Source organism: Podarcis bocagei (genome assembly GCF_964188305.1).
Source record: "Podarcis bocagei genome assembly, chromosome: 6".
Taxonomy (NCBI): Eukaryota; Metazoa; Chordata; class Lepidosauria; order Squamata; family Lacertidae; genus Podarcis; species Podarcis bocagei.
The window spans coordinates 58,137,906-58,154,902 of NC_138130.1; the positions used below are offsets into that span (position 1 = coordinate 58,137,906).

General features: G+C 39.4%; 1 long non-coding RNA gene across 1 annotated transcript in view; it reads right to left on the reverse strand.

Annotated features, from left to right (window-relative positions):
* Window positions 1–5,938: 5,938 nt before the first annotated feature.
* The window catches only part of LOC308590076, a 59,382-nt gene continuing 48,323 nt past the window's right edge, over window positions 5,939–16,997 (reverse strand). Inside the window, exons 3-4 of the long non-coding RNA XR_014009681.1 lie at window positions 10,953–11,019; window positions 5,939–6,054 (exon numbers count right to left, since the gene is read on the reverse strand). This is a non-coding gene — a long non-coding RNA (uncharacterized lncRNA). The remainder of the gene's footprint in view (window positions 6,055–10,952; window positions 11,020–16,997) is intronic.

Here is a 16,997-nt window from a genome sequence, read left to right on the forward strand (position 1 = left end):
ACTCTTCTTCTTCTAAAAAGACCACAGTGAGGGTACCAAGAGACTTGTGAGAGGGTTCAAAATTTTTGTGCCCTATTTTGATAGCTTCTCATCTCAGTTGGTGCAGGTCCTTGGAGAAGCGCCTCAGAAGATGACCTTAGAGACTAGGCAGTATGAAAGCGGGAAGATTCTCTTTCGGGCAACCGGGTTCCATGTTGCTTAGGGATTTAAAGTAATAATCTTAAATATTGGTTAATACAAGTATTTCAATTTTCTTAAATTTTCCCCGTTTTACTTTTCTGACATGTATCTGTTCACACTTGCCTCCAAAGTAGAGGGAACAGAAAACCACTAAGGTGGTTGAGACAGGCTGATTAATAGTTTGATTATTTACAGAATAAGGAGATTGTGATAAGAGTGCAATAATGTATCACAACCTAAGTGATTTCTCAATCTCCGATTACTCCGTTGTCAGATTGGGTATTCTGTCACCAAATCTGTATTGTAGCAGTTTAAATATGCTCTTTTTTAGAAAAACAAAACCCTCACCAAGTGAGGTTGCCAAAAAGCTTTTATCATAATGCATTAAAGTCAAACATCCATTAGTTCAGACAACCTAGGCTGATTGAAAGGGCGTACTTTATCTATAACAATAAAGCCTTGTTCAAATAACAGTGTCTGTTCTGGTATGAGATATTCTAGTAGCACAAAAATAGTTTTCTTTGATTGAGGATTTAGCTGTATTTCATCTTTTTCAGAGATATGGAATTTTTTAACAAAATCAATTGTTCTTAGCATAGGGAAGATTTCTGAATGCCTGAATTGACTGTTTTATTAAGTTTCTGGAATGGTGGCTTTTTCTTGCTAACAAAATTCAAGAAAGTGGCAAATTTATTTTATCGATAACTAGGGACTCAGCTCTACAGCTGCAAATAAACGTTTTTAATGTGTTGTAAAGCACAATATAAAATTGTGACACTAGATGGTGAAAGTGAGCTATGCCAAATTCAATGTATTTTTCAAAACTTTTTTTAAAAAGCATTTTCACAGTGTGTTTTTTTATATGTGTGTACATTCCACCTAGCTTTCTTTGGCTACTGAGTTTACCTTGTGCACGTGATTCTGGTAAAAGCTAGCTGAAAGCATCGATTCTCCAGAGACCAATTTCTACAGATATGCACCACTGCATCAGTTCACTTAAAATTACATGCAAGATTTTATCTTACTTTGGGTGACATTTATTTTTCGAAATGAGTGCAACTTGGCTTGCGATACTCACCAAAGTTCACAGATTGCAATCCCACTTTCCTTTCTGTTGCTAACAAAGTATTCAGGAATCAACTGTAATTTTATGAGGCAGGCATTGATTTCTTTGTGGAATGGCTCTGCTTGTTGACAGGAAGTGACTCTTTGAATTGGCATGAAATCCCGATGAGTTCATTTCAACAACAACAAAAAGTGATCAGAGCCTACTGTTCCTTTTTAACTCTTTCCATGTGTTACAAACATAACTTCAGCCACAGGGATCCCTTCAATGATTTTGACTAAATGATAATTTTATGATGGTTGAATTTTATAAACCTCAGACACAATAGCAATGGAATGGACTTCTACAGTTGCAGAACTGTAGAAAGAACTGTGGCAAGCTGTCTTTCTCTCTTATCTTGAAGCATTTTTATTCACAAGACCTGTTTTGAGGCTCCTAGATAAGACTATTTGGGTGTTGCCTTTTCTATCCAATAGGTCTGCCTATATGCGTGGATTTGTGGAAAAGGATTGTATGAGTGCAGAAAAGTTTGTGTTCTAATCTTTCCTTTAAATTCACCATTTAAATTTTTGTCTTCTCTTTGCTATAATCCCTGAAATTTTGAACAAGTTATAACTGGCTACCATTCCACACTTTTTAACTATTTCCTCACCTGATATCAGCTTACATTGTGTCACATTTTTGGATTTGTCCTGATGAGTGAAAGAAAGGCAGTCACATTAATCCCATTCTAATTCCACTTTTATTGGATTTCAACTGTTTCTTTTTTTCTTGCAGACTTGGGCCTTTGACAATACTGTGTGGTGAAGAGGAATGAAGAATTCACCATTGTTCCCCATCCATTTCTTATAACCTTTTATTTCTGATCATGAGAACTGGAAACATTATGATATGAAATGTAAAAATTGCATTTGAATAGTTTTCCAGGCTAAATAGCAGGAGCTTTAGATGTCCTGCAGATACATTCATTTCTGCTTAATGGAGATATTTTCCCCAAGCTAAATACCCAGCTTTAGCAACCTACCCAAAAATAGTGCCCTCCAGATGTTTAGGAATTGAACTTCCATAAGCATCATCTGGGTCAAAGTTCAGGGAAGATGAGAAATATAATCCGAAACAACAGGAGGGCACCAGGTTGATAAGGCAAAAAAATGACACAGCATCATGCCATGTATTCAGAATGTAGGGTTTTATTTATTTATTTAGAAAGAGAATAAGCACATGCCACCTTCCATAATTTTGTTTCAAATACTGTCTACAAGTGTAAATTTCCCCTTATTCTCCTAGAGTCAGATATTGCTGATTTTTTTTTAATGAGTTGACCATTTCTGTGCCAGTTTTGTCACAATATTCATTCTCCTACTTGTACATCAAACCTTAAGAGAGCTTAAGACATCGTGAATTATGATCATGATCATTAAGTTCATTTGAGCTTACTCCCAGGTAAGTGTGTAGGATTACATCCTCAATAAATATTTCAATTTAAATATTTCAGCTTGACTTAAATATCAGCTTGACTTCCACACCCATTTTTCAGGGGGATTAGATGAGTTGTAAAACACAATTCAGTGTGATATATCCTGTAAAGAAGACTGAGAGATCAGGATGAAAGTAGTTGTGTTTCTTGGAGCTCTTGGAAATCCATATCTAAATGCCTGTTTAACAATTGATTTTTGCCCCCCCAACACACTTAGAGAATAGATTTTCCTTCCTCCCTTGCCCTGACCTCTGCATCTCATCCACACCTTTGTTCAGCATTTGAGGCCTTGCTAGGACTGCAGTTATTTTTTTTTATAATAGTATAGTGATTATTTATTGTAATTGTTAAGAGTGAATTTCTGTTTAATTATTATTTGCTATGTTTTGAGAGTTAATTTTATTGTATACTATTATACAGTGGTTCCTCGGGTTACATACACTTCAGGTTAAAGACTCCACTAACCCAGAAATAGTGCTTCAGGTTAAGAACTTTGCTTCAGGGTGAGAACAGAAATTGTGCTCTGGCGGCGCGGCGGCAGCAGGAGGCCCCATTAGCTAAAGTGGTGCTTCATGTTAAGAACAGACCTCCGGAACGAATTAAATACTTAACCCGAGGTACCACTGTGTTCTAATAGATTATTGAATAGTACATTATTTGATATAAATTGTTCCAATTTAAAGTTAGGTTTTATTATGACTATATGTATTGAATCAGATTATTATAAGGTGTGTGTTCTTTGTTGTACATTTTGTTGCTGTAAGATGCCTTGTGTATAGTAATATAGAAAGGTGGTATGCAAATTAAAAGTGAAATGAATGTTTTAATGTTGTAACCCGCTATGGGAATAGGGTGAAGGACAGAAGTGTCATCATCACCATCTCTTATCCTATCTTGTTCTATTGAAACCAATTGTGTGTGTGTGTGTGTTCAAATTAATGTTATAAGAGACATTCAACAGATACCATGCTAAGCCTTTCTAACAATTTGCCCATATCAGCCTCCATTCTTGCATAGGAGGTTGACCCAGTCCTAATTCCATACTACAGAAAGAAACAGTAAGGATTCATCAGAGTACCCAGTACTCTTTATCACCACAAGCAGCTCCATGAACAGACATAACATAGAGATCCCACAGACCATCTCCCATGAACTGAGAAACGCAAGAAACTGCCCTTTAGTGACTCACACCATTGACTCATTTGGTTCAGTTTTGTCTACATTAGCTAGGAGGGGCTTTTCTGGGTTTTAGGCAAGAGTCTTTTCCAGGCCTACTTAGAGATGCCAGGACTTGAATCTGAGACCCTCTGCATACAAAACATATATTCTACCAGTGAACCACTGCTTGTCACCAATAGCACAATGATTTGCACAGTGTCTGTCATGTCCCTCAATCACCAGTCACATTGTCTATGCAGAAACTTACACAGTATTACACACCATTCCTTTTTCTGCATCCCCTTCTATACAAAAGTCAAGTGTAGTAATATGATAAAGAAGGCTATACAACACCAACAAATTTTTGCATGTATTCTTAGTCATCTGTGGCCATACTGTCCACTTCATGTGGCAGCTCAGCCTGAGCACAGCTCCTAATTTCCAAGATCTGCAGAAGCTACACATAAAAATGGTGCTGAAAGGGAAGCTGTCAAGTTGGATTTAGAATTCAGAAATTATGTGTATTTTCAAATCCCTATTCCATATAGCAGCCAGTACAGATTTTAATTTTCTTTTGAAAAGCATGAGGCATCATGGCAGATAAACATTCCAATATGTGTGTAAATATCAGTCTGCTCATAATCATAACTATGGCATATGGGACCACTCTTTCTGATCAAATATTTAGTGATTTGCCAAAACAGAAGTTAAGGAAATAAAGCTTTCTGAGCTAAAGCAAACTCCCAGTGTCCGTGCACAATGTGCCTGAAGTATGACCTACAGAGTCAGGCCAGCAGTTGCCAAAGGTGAGCACAAGAATGTCATTCTGGAACTTCCAGGTTTGACGAGAAGAGAAACCAAGGCTGCAATACTAACTCCGCTCAACCAAGAGTAAGTCTCAATGAATTAAATGGGATTTACTTCTGAGTAGACATGCTTAGGGCTGAAGTCTAAGTCTCTGAGCCACAATATATGTTGATTGTCCCAGCCCTTTAAGCCTTTTCAGTGGCATTTGTGCTTAAACATTGTTCTGAATATTTTAGCCCAAATCTCTGTGAGATTTGTGAGACTTTCTGTGACTATGGCCTTTCAGTACTTTATGATAGCTTCACTTTTTAATTGTAGAATTCATACATAGACCCTTGAAGTGGGACAGGTGTAATTTTTGTAAATTATATATTGTAATTTTTGCTTTATTTGTAATATGATTTTGTATATTTGTTTGTTGTGTTGCGACCTGCAGGGGAAACATTTTTATGATGAAGGGTGGGGTATACATTCACTAAATAAATAGGCAGGGTTTAATCAAGCCCAATACCATTTCTTTAGAGTCTGGTGATTTGGGAGGGCTTAATCAGAACTGCAATGGAAACTATTTTCAGATATTAATTTCCCTACAACTCAGATAGCACAATTTCATATTTGGAGGCAGTAAATCAGCACATTTTAAATCTGCCACAAAATGTCATTCATAAATAACCAACAATATTAGACAAGTCACATAGATAGATGGAACAGAAGTTTCAGTCTTAGGTACAAATTCTGTACCTATTGGTACACCAAACATATAATGATAGGTAGCTTATGTATTAAATATTTATGTATTAAATAGTGGGTGGCACTGCGGTCTAAACCACAGAGCCTAGGGCTTGCTGGTTAGAAGGTCGGCAGTTTGAATCCCCGTGGCAGGGTGAGCTCCCATTGCTCGGTCCCTGCTCCTGCCAACCTAGCAGTTCGAAAGCACATCAAAGTGCAAGTAGATAAATAGGTAAGGTAAATGGCGGGAAGGTAAACGACATTTCTGTGCACTGCTCTGGTTCGCCAGAACCAGTTTAGTCATGCTGGCCACATGACCCAGAAAATGTACACCAGCTCCCTTGGCCAATAAAGCGAGATGAGCGCCGCAACCCCAGAGTCGGTCACGATTGGACCTAATGGTCAGGGGTCCCTTTACCCTTTACCTTAGAGTCACTTTGGGTTGCCTTGGGCAAGATAAAACAACTAACACTTAATAAATAGTTGTAGTCATATTAATAATAACAACAACAATTGAAGTGTGTCAATATTAGAATCTTTGAATGCCATTGATTCTTGTCCACTGCCCTGCATTCTGAAGAAACTCCCCCAACCCTGAACATATCTTTTGGTATGACTCTTCCCCTGCATCAAGTCCCTAAAAGAGATGTAATAAAGTGTTTATAAATAATTGCACAGCAAAATAGAATATAAGCTATTCAATTTCCAACCGCAAACACTGCTAATCAAAGTAGGGGGAAATTATGAGCATGGCAAAACAATGTAGCTATTAAACCACGTACAGACCACAGTGATTGAGATGGTGGATGAATAGACTTTGTGCATGTGGCAAAACACAAGTATTGACCTCTGTATACATCCTGGAACTCTGTGGCTTTTGAAAGCCACCATTAAAGTTTGCCACCCAGACCTTCTTTCAAAGGTGTGAAAGACTAATGATATAATAAGCAATTCATTCACATTTTAGAGAGGTTGCAGAGCAATTAAGCCTCTACGCTGTAGCCCAAATTTGCGTAAATAAATGCATGGCTACATAAAAAGGGGGAAATCTCACATTGTGAACTCCTGTATCGTGAAGTCATTATGTACAAATTTTCCTTCAGAGAAAAGGAAATTGGGAATCTGGAAAGGGGACTAGCAACATTTCACTCAAAATCTCTTAATTTCTTTATGAGAAAAAGCAGAAGACAGACAAATTTGATTCGAACAGCCATGCTGTGCTGTGGTTTTTACAGAACTATTAGCAATGTAAGTAAACATTCCAGTTGAATTAGATTGCTGTGAGAACTGTGGTAGACCCAAATTTGGGGTCTATTTTTCCCTATTTCTGTAACACACCAAGCCTGTGTTATCTGGACATACAGTTGCATATGTATGCATTTGCTGTAAAGGTGTAACTCCATTGAGTAGATCAGAATCCTGCCACAGCATAGCCATGCTAGCAATTTAACTGTGCCCTGTGCTGTTCTACCAGTCATCTGAATGGTAGATTCCTCCTCCTTACACAGCCAGTCAGACTGATTACAGCTGAATTGGGAACATGGTAAGCATTAACAGAAGTTTCCCCTAAATGATCTCCTCTTCATTTGTCTCACTCTCCTAAGGCACACGGAGCTAATCATGTAGAAAGTGTACTTTCTTGTTTCTTATGTGATCTTTGGCCATGGCTTGGCGTAATTCTCTTCTCTAATAGGCAATGAAAAGGAGTTATAGTGCTGTTGGCAAAGAAACTAATGTTAGAATGTCACAAGCTAAATGGATCTGTCGTGGAACTTAAAAGGGATGGTGAACATCATTTTAACTAGAGAGGAGTTATTGCTAATCAGAATAGCTAGAAATAGCCCTGTATTGCAAATTACCGGTTCTGAAAAGAATCCATTGAGAGAATCCAAGCTCACATCAGGCTCTTTGAGAGGACAAACTGTTATTACAGAAACAACTCTAAATTTTAGAGCCTACAATACTATCGGTGAAATCCAACACAGAGTTAGGCACTGGAAATTTTAGATCCCAGATTACTATCAGCAAAGTTACATACACTTAAGACAATTGATTTCAGTGGCCTTAAGCACACCTAACAGTGTTGGGCCTATATAATGTATTTTGCCAGGTCTCTTCCCCTTCAAGTCTAGTCATTCAGAGCCTACAAATTAAACATACATTATGTATACATTGATTACCTGGCTTCCTCTTTAGCAGCGCGCAGCCTCTCCGGCCGGGAGAGGCTGTGCGTGGCTATGGCAGAAGCCAAGGCAGCCAGCGGGATGGATCCCGCTGGCTGTCTTGGCTTCTTTGCTCTTTGGGGCGGGGGGGGACCCGGGCTTCCCCCGGCAGCCCCGAGAAGCTCTGGGAGAAGTGGATGGGCTGTGCGTAGCCTGTCCGCTGCTCTTTGGGGCTGGGGGGGATAATATTTTTTTCTTGATTTCCCCCTCTAAAAACTAGTTGCGCCTTATGGTCAGGTGTGCCTTATGTAGCGAAAAATATGGTAAGTACCATGATAATTCCTTCTTTTGTAACATATCTATAAGTATCAGTGATCATAGCATAGCATAGCATAGCATTATGTTGTCAGACATACAGTATAGGAGTCCACATTTGTAATGTAGATAATATTCAGTTTATGAAAAAGAAAAATATTACAGGAGCAATTATTAAGGAAGGTACAGAAGGAAAGAACACGAAAGTAGCTGCTAAATGTATCAAGATGGAACAATGTTCAGTCTAGTGCTATGTATGCTGATTGACAACAGTGGTATTAGTAATCAATTTCCAGCCAAGCTGCTTAAGATCCCTTTACTTGAAAAAAACAAGTAACCTAGAACCATTCTCAGTAAGAAGTATCACTGGTGGATATGTCTTTGACCGGGGTGTAGGTTAAACACGGAATGACCAATATAACCTGCACTGGTTCAGCAAAACAGTGCTTTGAGTTCCATTGGGATATGAATCCAGTTTTTTCTCAAACTGAGCTTTAGCTCGGGCCTTTGTACCAGAGTCCACTCTGCCACCCAGAAGCTGATGCTAAACATTTGGTGACCCTCTGGAATGGCATTTTATGTGGCACAATCTGTCAGGAAACCAGCAACATTACACCTTGAACTTTCCTGGAAACACTTTGGATCCTGGGCATAATGCGATGTGACCAGACTTTGTGTTGGTAATTCCCCAGATATTTTGGCCATGTGTCACTCAATTAGTCTACTCCTTAGTACAATTTCAGGATGGTAAACAACCTAGCAAATGTTATTCCAATTTTTTAAAATTACCAGGCAGAACTAGAAATATTTCTTTTAAAGAGTCACCACAGTGACAACTGTACTAAACAAAACCCTTTTTGTGCTAGAAGGTAGTAATTAGAAAAAAATAGATCTAAGAATAAGCTTTATTTTATTTAATAAAAATTAACACATCTAGACAGCATGAAATATTTGCTGATTTGGGGCAGGTGGCAAAAATTATAGATTATGTGGAGAAAGTCACACATGCACAGAAAAACAACTGTTTTGATTGAAAAGAATCTGAGTTCCATGTTTATGTTAGATAATTCCTTGTCATTAAATTATAGGTTGCATTATATTCATTACGGGCAGTGAGAGGGCATTGAAGCATAGCTAATCAATGTGTTTCCAGAAATCAATGTGAACTAGACACCCTATAATTTAATTATAATTATTCTCTGAATCAAAGCATTGTTATTAACTATAGAAAATTGTCATATGCTTATAAATATTGATATTTACATTATTATTACTGTTGTACAATTATGATTATTGTAAGACAAAATCAGAGTAGAACTGTGTAAAATGGAAAAAAGAACCCTTTTAGTCCACATTAAATATAAAAAAGCAATAGAAATAAAAACGATGGAATCAGAAATAAAAAGATCTGGATTTGAAGAAGGAAATTAACTGAACATATGAATGAAGGGGATATATAGGGATGGCAATAGACATAGGTGGTCTTCAGCTTCAGTTGAGATTGGGAGTGGCATTGACAACCACACGTGGAACATGTTCAGAAAAGTTCTTTTCCAGGAATTCCCAATGTGCTTGTAATTGCAACTTTTTTACTCCCGCTAAGATTAACATCAGAGCTATAGAAGAAATGTAGAAGACCACAAAGCTTGTATCATTTTGAAAATGAGCAAATCTTTTCCTATACCTGACTCATTAAAAGTAAGTATAGCAGACACATTAATTGAGCAATAATTCTGAAGCAGACACATATGATCTGACCTTCAGGGATCAGTCCACAGATGCACTCTAGAATCAGCATACTGCTCGATCTCCACAGCCTTATGGATTTTGTCTGTGTCATTTTACATCATCAAGACTTCTCACTCCCAGGATGTCTTGCTGCATTGATTTCATTACATGTGATGCAAAGGTTCACACTAGTTAGCCACTGTTATGATGCTGAAATTATTTTTTAAAAAGAAAAACAAGAAAAGAAGGCAGGCAAACCTGAGACCACCCTCATATGCACTCACAACCCAGACCATCTAGTGTTTTTAAATGCACATTTAAAATGGGATGCACAGAAATGGAATGGTATGGACTTCAGTTCCATTCCCATGACAAACAAGCCTGGCCCATATATTTTCATTCGGACCATTTCTATGTACTTCTCTGTGCAACTGAGATGGTGCTGGCCATCTATCTGGTGTCCCCAGTATGCAAACATCATGTTTAGATAGGGGTCTATGCATGTAGAGCTGGATGTGCATGGACACATTGTCCACACTACTGCTGTTTACAGCACCCAACTCAACCTGATCTGGAGCCCTAGCACAGCCTTACATTTTATTATTATTTAAAACCCTAATGAAGCATGTGGTCTTTCCAACCACATGTTTAACCAGAGTTTAAAACCTTAGTTCACTGTGAGGTTAACAGCATGGTTTGTGTGTGTGTATGCGTGAGTGAGAGAAAGAGAGAGGGAATAAAATAACAGCTCACACAGGTAAATTGTACACTAAATCTGGATCTGGGCTACTGTTATTTCACCCCTAAAAATAAATTCCTGGGGGGCCTTTTTGTATCATCTGGAAATGCCATGAAAACATCCCTTTACCCATTCAGAGGATTCATGCCTCAGTGCTAAGGTACCGTGGGGGAAAAATAATAATTGGAAACTGTTCCATCCGTTAGGAAGCAATAAGGGTCCAAATGTGTAATTTTGATGGAGCATCCTGCTGTGTGTTACATCTGCTTAAAGTTGCAGGCTTAACAGCCCTGATTTTGTGAAATTTGACAATATTGAGGTCAGATCAATGATATCGTAACATATGGCCTTAAGGAATCTGTCTGAAAGAAAGGAAAAATTGCTGCACTTGTTTATACAAAAGCAGCTTCAGCCATTGTCAGCTCTTTAGCAGTTAATGATGCCAGAGATGCTTACACAGCACCATAGGCCAAAGAAACAGGGATGGAGGCTTTAAAAATGTAACTAGAACTACGCTAAAAATAACAGTATGACAACAATAACACTGTGTAAAATACAGCTGCGCTGGTCAAATACTAGCCATTTACTCACCCAAGGGAAGAAGGGGCGGGGGATGGGGAAGGAAGCATTTTCTTCTCTGCCTTGGCAACATGTTGGTCTGTAAGGAAAATTCAATACAGTGAGGGCTTGTTCCAAGCCAGTAAAGAAGAACAGGAATCAGAGCAGGAGGTAGGGAAGGAAAATAATCAAATGACAGCTCACACTGAAACTGCCTGCCTCTGCCAATTGCTGAAGGAAAGAAAGTCCAGCTGATAGGAAAACAGGCTGCTACTCCTGAGATTTTAGCAGACATGGTGGGGTGGGAAAGGGGGGGAAGAGAAAAATAACTCAAAGTTGTGTCATACACCTACAAAATATTGGCTAAAGAGGATAATAGTTACACCCATAGAAATGGCAAGGAAATGGTTAAAAACAAGGCACAAGTCGTCTTCACCTTTCCCTACCTATTTGTATTATGCCCTAATATTTCTCTGAAGAGCTTGCAATGGAAAATATGACTTCAGAAGATGCTTTCTGGGTGGGGCAGAGGTGGGATACTAGCTGCCTGGTAGTGAGTTGCCTACTAGGAAGAGAGAGGATGTTCCAGGGAGACTGGCATTGTCACTTGGGGGCGTGGCATGTGTCCTGGGGGCGTGATGCCCGGCATGGTGGGGGGGTGCACGGCATGTGTCCAGGGGGCGGCGGCCATGATGGAACCCCACTCCCCAATGGTGCCGGGGGTGGTGCACTCCCCCCCATTTCTCCACCAGTGTCCCCACCTCCTGCATTCCCCCAAAAACTATGTGGGTCAGGAGAACAGTGGGGGGGGGGCAGGAGAGGGGAGATAACTCCATCCAGCAAGCAGAAATGATTGCACTGGTGGAAACATTGCCTTAGTGTGATGTTACATTCCACCCACAGTATTCTCCAGAACTGTTATGCAAAGAAGGGGATTAGGGGGAGCTAATTAGTTTCTGTTTTTGCTTTTTCTTCTTCTTCCAAAGACTGGAAGAAATCTACAAAATCTTGAAGGATTGAAGCGTTGTTGAGTTTCCCACTATTTTCCAGTGATAAATACAGACATTCCAAAGGGATGATCCCATTTCCATTACAAACCTTTGTCTTGTATTAAATAAAAATATATCAAAATTTAGTATTAGGTGCTTTATGGCTTCAACCTTTTCAGTATTCCATACTTTGATTGCCCTGCCCTTCCACTCTACTTGCAGTTTACAACCTTACAGAAGAGCAGATACAGCACAATTGTCCAGCCAAAAACCTCCAAAATATAAAAGATCAAGCAGAAAAGGTCAAAAGTTTGCATGTCTATTTTCTTGCTAGGTATAATTAAACAGGCATCAAAATTTATAGACCTCATTTACTTTGATGAAGCATGTAAGGTGAGAAAGGGATAACCTAATTCCAATGGTCTTTATGAGTATGAGGAATTATACTAGAAGCCTACAAAATGGCCAATGGCCAGGGATGATGTGACTTGTAGCCCCACCCCTGTGAAGGAATGAGTTAATTCTCCATAAGTCAGTTGGAATGATTTATTTCTAAGGTACAGAGTGCACATGATGTCCTGATCTCTGTTGTAGTGCAGCCTTGGTAAGAAGCTCATGTTACAGCTTTCTGTGTAGGACCGATTGTGGAGACAGAACTGGAAACAAATTGAAAAAACTGAAGACCATAGACTCATAGAAATGTGGACTTTGTAGGACTCTGGCAACTTTGTACTACACACTTGCTGAGAACTTTGTTGAATGAAGGACTCTGAAAGCTCTCTCTGGGCTCAGAAAGACTTTCTGAAGCAACTGTGTATACTGTAGTTTGTATATAGTTTGTGTTTACTGAGTAAAACAAACTCTGCTACACTCACATTTGCTTTGGTAAGCTTATTTGCCTTGACTGAACTTCTGACTGCACACAAACACACCATCCCCGCCATGAAAACTTACAAAGTCAACTGTATCTTAACATTTTAATTCAAAACATAAGAATACCTAGAATGTAAATCATGTGAGGACCATCATTTGATCTTTTCTCATTCTGCCTTGAAGACATAATGCTGCCTGATCTCAAAACATTGACTAGAAAATCAGGAATACACTGTGATCTCTCATTCTTTCCTCTCATGTGCTCCTTTCCACCTTTTTTCATTTGTTTGATGCTAATTATGGCAAATGCTATTTCTGCACTATATGTCAATGTCTGTTCTTTTCATTTTCTCCTTTTACTCATCTTAAATTCATATCACTAAATTTCCATATTTGTATTTTTTTTTTTTTAAAAAACCCTCTTAATGACTATAAACTGATCTGTAGCAATGTTCTCAGTAGAATAAGAATTTTGGCATTCTCATTTTTGACCATTGGGGGGGGGGGAATAAAAGTTCAGAAAATTGGGGTTTTAAAACACACTGGGTTCCTCCATGGCTTCCAGAGCCTCAAAACTTCAGTTCCTTGACCTCCAACAAATGGAGCATCGTGAAAATGATAGTAATGGGAAGGTCAGAGCCTACACACTTGTCTCCACAGCCTACTCTTGAGTGTTTAGTTAGCACATCTACAGACTGTCTAAAGAAGACTAGAAATATTTTTATCATTTTGCTGGTTTGGGACATTTACCAACTTCAATATGGGATGTGTCCTTTATTGTTAAATTATGGAAATTATTATTGGTTATGTAACAAATGGTCATGAAATTTATGAGTAGATAGATCTTTCTGATATATTGACCTATGGACTTTTATAATATGGATGACAAATCTGTGGCCCTCCAGGTGTTTTAGGACTTTCATTGTCCCTGATCAATACCAATTCAGGTTGGAGTTGATGGGAGTTGGAGCTCAATGACATCTAGCGGACCACTGGTTCCTCATCCCTGTCTTATAATTGCTGATAACAGTCTACACTTAGGCCAGAACTACATGTGATGTGTACTAGGGGAGTGGTGCTAAAAGCAACATTCTTAGTGTTACTTTCCCTGCCCCACTTCACCTCACTGGTTGCTTCTGGCAAGGAAGAGATAGGTCAACATGGGGAGTGCCATTTAGGAAGCAGTTTACAGCAGTCCAGTCTTACTGAATGTCTGCCATTAACATAGAACAACTGGCAAAGAATATTAATTGGATTCACTATAATATCTCCTTTATGCTGAAATCTGGCAATTTTCTTTGAGATGTTTTGCAGTCTGAATGGAGTCACGAATACAGATATGATGGTCTGGCAGAATAGCAAATGCATAACAGCTGGATGTTCTGGAGCAGCTGCAGGTCTGCTGCAAATATTCATCTGCCGCCCCACCCCCGCTGGCCACCCTGCAAAATACTTGACCATAAGAAAATGAGAGAAATGATTAGTTCATCCTCGGTTAGAAGCAGTGCTTGACAAAACAAGGAGTATCTTAATGAAGCAATGCTTAATTTGAAGTGACATTTATGCACTTCGGTGTTTACCAAGTTCTCAGCTACTTTCTCATGTAATTACCTGTCTTAGCAGTGCAGCTTGACAAACTCTGTTATAAAGGAAGAAGCAAATGAGACTATAACAAGTGATTTGCCCTTTTTTGGGGGGGGGGTTAAATGGTTCCATCTTTAAAATCAGGCTAGATTCACATCCAGAAGAAGTGTTGTGCCAAACTCTGATCCCTGCCCCCCCCTCCAATCTATTCACTCTCTGGGAAAGACATTCACTCTGGATAATGTGCGTGGATTTTAAAGGGGTTGGGGTGTGCTTACCTAATGATTGCAATGAGGTGGCCAAGGGATTCCTTTCCACCACCACACCCACCCACAAAATAGGCTTTTAACACCCTGTTAGCACTTGTGCTTAGAGCCCCAAAACCCATCCTGAATGGAAATAAAGACACAGTGGAGACAGAATTTAGTTTAAATGTTAATGGGCAAATTTTGGCCACAACTTTATTAAAATACACAAATGTGACTGGTATTGGCTTAGGCATTGGTATCAAACTATATCTGGCTCCTGCCCCACCCTGTAGGAAGCCGGTAAGGGTAAACAACCAGCAGAGGGATCTCCGTCAGTGTATAGTTACTGGTGCTCACCCCTGGAGTTCCCAGGGGTCCTGGCATGGCCCTAGCCCCTCTTCGGGCTTCGGACGAGATCCAGACCCCCAGATTCCTTTAACAGAATACCCTATTCATTGGAGGGGCTGGTGATGGCCGCACCTCCCCTCCCCACATTTCCCTAAACCAATGCCTGACCACCAAACCTTACAAAGTTGTGATGATTGCTAAGAGGTAGGCAAAAACCAAGTGGCCACAGCCAATCTGCCACATTGGGAAAAATTCCTACCTGGCCCCCATTCCAAAAGAGGCGACCAACCGAAGTCCAAAGGAAGGCCAAACATGACCTAATTAACAGGTGGGTGGGTGGGTGTTTGGCAGTGCGAAGCAAAAGGAGGTCCCTATGTCGCGCTGCCAAATAGATACCCCCAACCCCCAATCTTGCCACGCTGCTGATTGGCTAAAGTCCATTGGCATAACTGTGCACCACCGGCTTGGAGCGGGGCAAGCCCCACCCACAAGCTGGTTAGGGAAGAGTTTCAGGGCCGAGCACAACATGGACCCTCTGTTAGGAGGATCCAACTTGTAGCAGCAGAGGGCTCTTTAAAGAAAGTATTTAGCTTGGCAGGCATTACATGGCATCATATCCAGAAGTGCTGCAAAGCTGGAAGCTTGTCTTCAAAGATCCGTATGCTGTTGTGAGCATGCAAATGGGAGTTTTAAAACCTGTTTTAAAGTGTCCGGGCGTAAAAATGTATACTTTTTAAAAAATGAGACTTTATACACCCCACAATCCTTTTGAAGCTTCTTCATTTCAACACAACCCTACTCCAATGTAACTTACTAGTGAAACACTTAAGTTGTAATTCTAGCTTTTAAGACCATCCTATTCCCCCTTTTAAAATGATAGCTTTTCATTTCAGTTTTTAGCCTCTATGGCTGCCTTTTGTAATGGATAATTTGTGGTGGGGTGGTGGTGATAATATGTGACTGTGTGGAATGTGTAGTTTGGTTCTTCTAACTGTGGGGCTTTGATATTTGTTTTCCTTACATAAAACTATGGCTTCATCAGATAGACCTGTTGACTTAAGAAGTTGAGTTTCGCAGAATGCTGTACAAAATGAAATTCTAAATATGGTTCTAGCTGACCTCTCTTGTGCTCCATACCTTCTGGAAATATTTTGTTATACTTACATGGCGAGAAACAAAAATGTGTAACATTCTATCTTGCAACACATTTTTCAGAAATTACCCAAATAGTAAAAGAAACAAAAGGCTTCATAAATATTGTTGAGCTGTGGAAGCAATTGTAGAACAAATTATACAAGAATGATATCAGTGTGGATGATTGCACCTTAGAACAAAAGAGAATGCCCAGTTTTGTCCTGATAATTCTTACAAACTATTGTAAACATTCCATTGTTATATAATGAAAGCAAGCACACACACTCATATTGACTTAATCTAAGAACAAGTAGGCATTAATTATTGGTCATTCAAGCACTGCAAAGCATGTATAGTGTTAAGTTGTGGGTGAACATATCAGACGACACAGCGATGCTTCAAACAGCTCTTGTTTATTCACAGGCCAGAACAGAACTGAACTGAAGGGTTCAGCCAGCCTGCTTATATAGAATTCCAGTACAATGCAACTGTAACAACGTTCTGTAACTATCCGATCACTGAACGTCACTTTCAATCCCTTATTTGCATATCTGGACCTGAGTGAAAACTATCAACAGTATCCCCTCCTAGCCCAGGGTGAGAACTTCAGTGCATAACATATAGGTTCCTTGGTCAATTTTCTCTCGTATAGTTAAGGTACATGATTTTTTGACATCAGAGTTTAGTTGCTTGTGTGTAAAACTCTAAAACCCACCATAAAAGGGTGAATCACTAATACTGATAACTATGCATGCCACTTTGCCATTTTGTAAGAACACATTTATGACTATATATAAAAATGGAAAGTGCTCCACTACATATCCATGTATAATATGCTTTAGGGTGTTAAAAACTCATCCAGATGTCATTTTTAAGAGTACTGAAAATGGCCTGAAAATAGC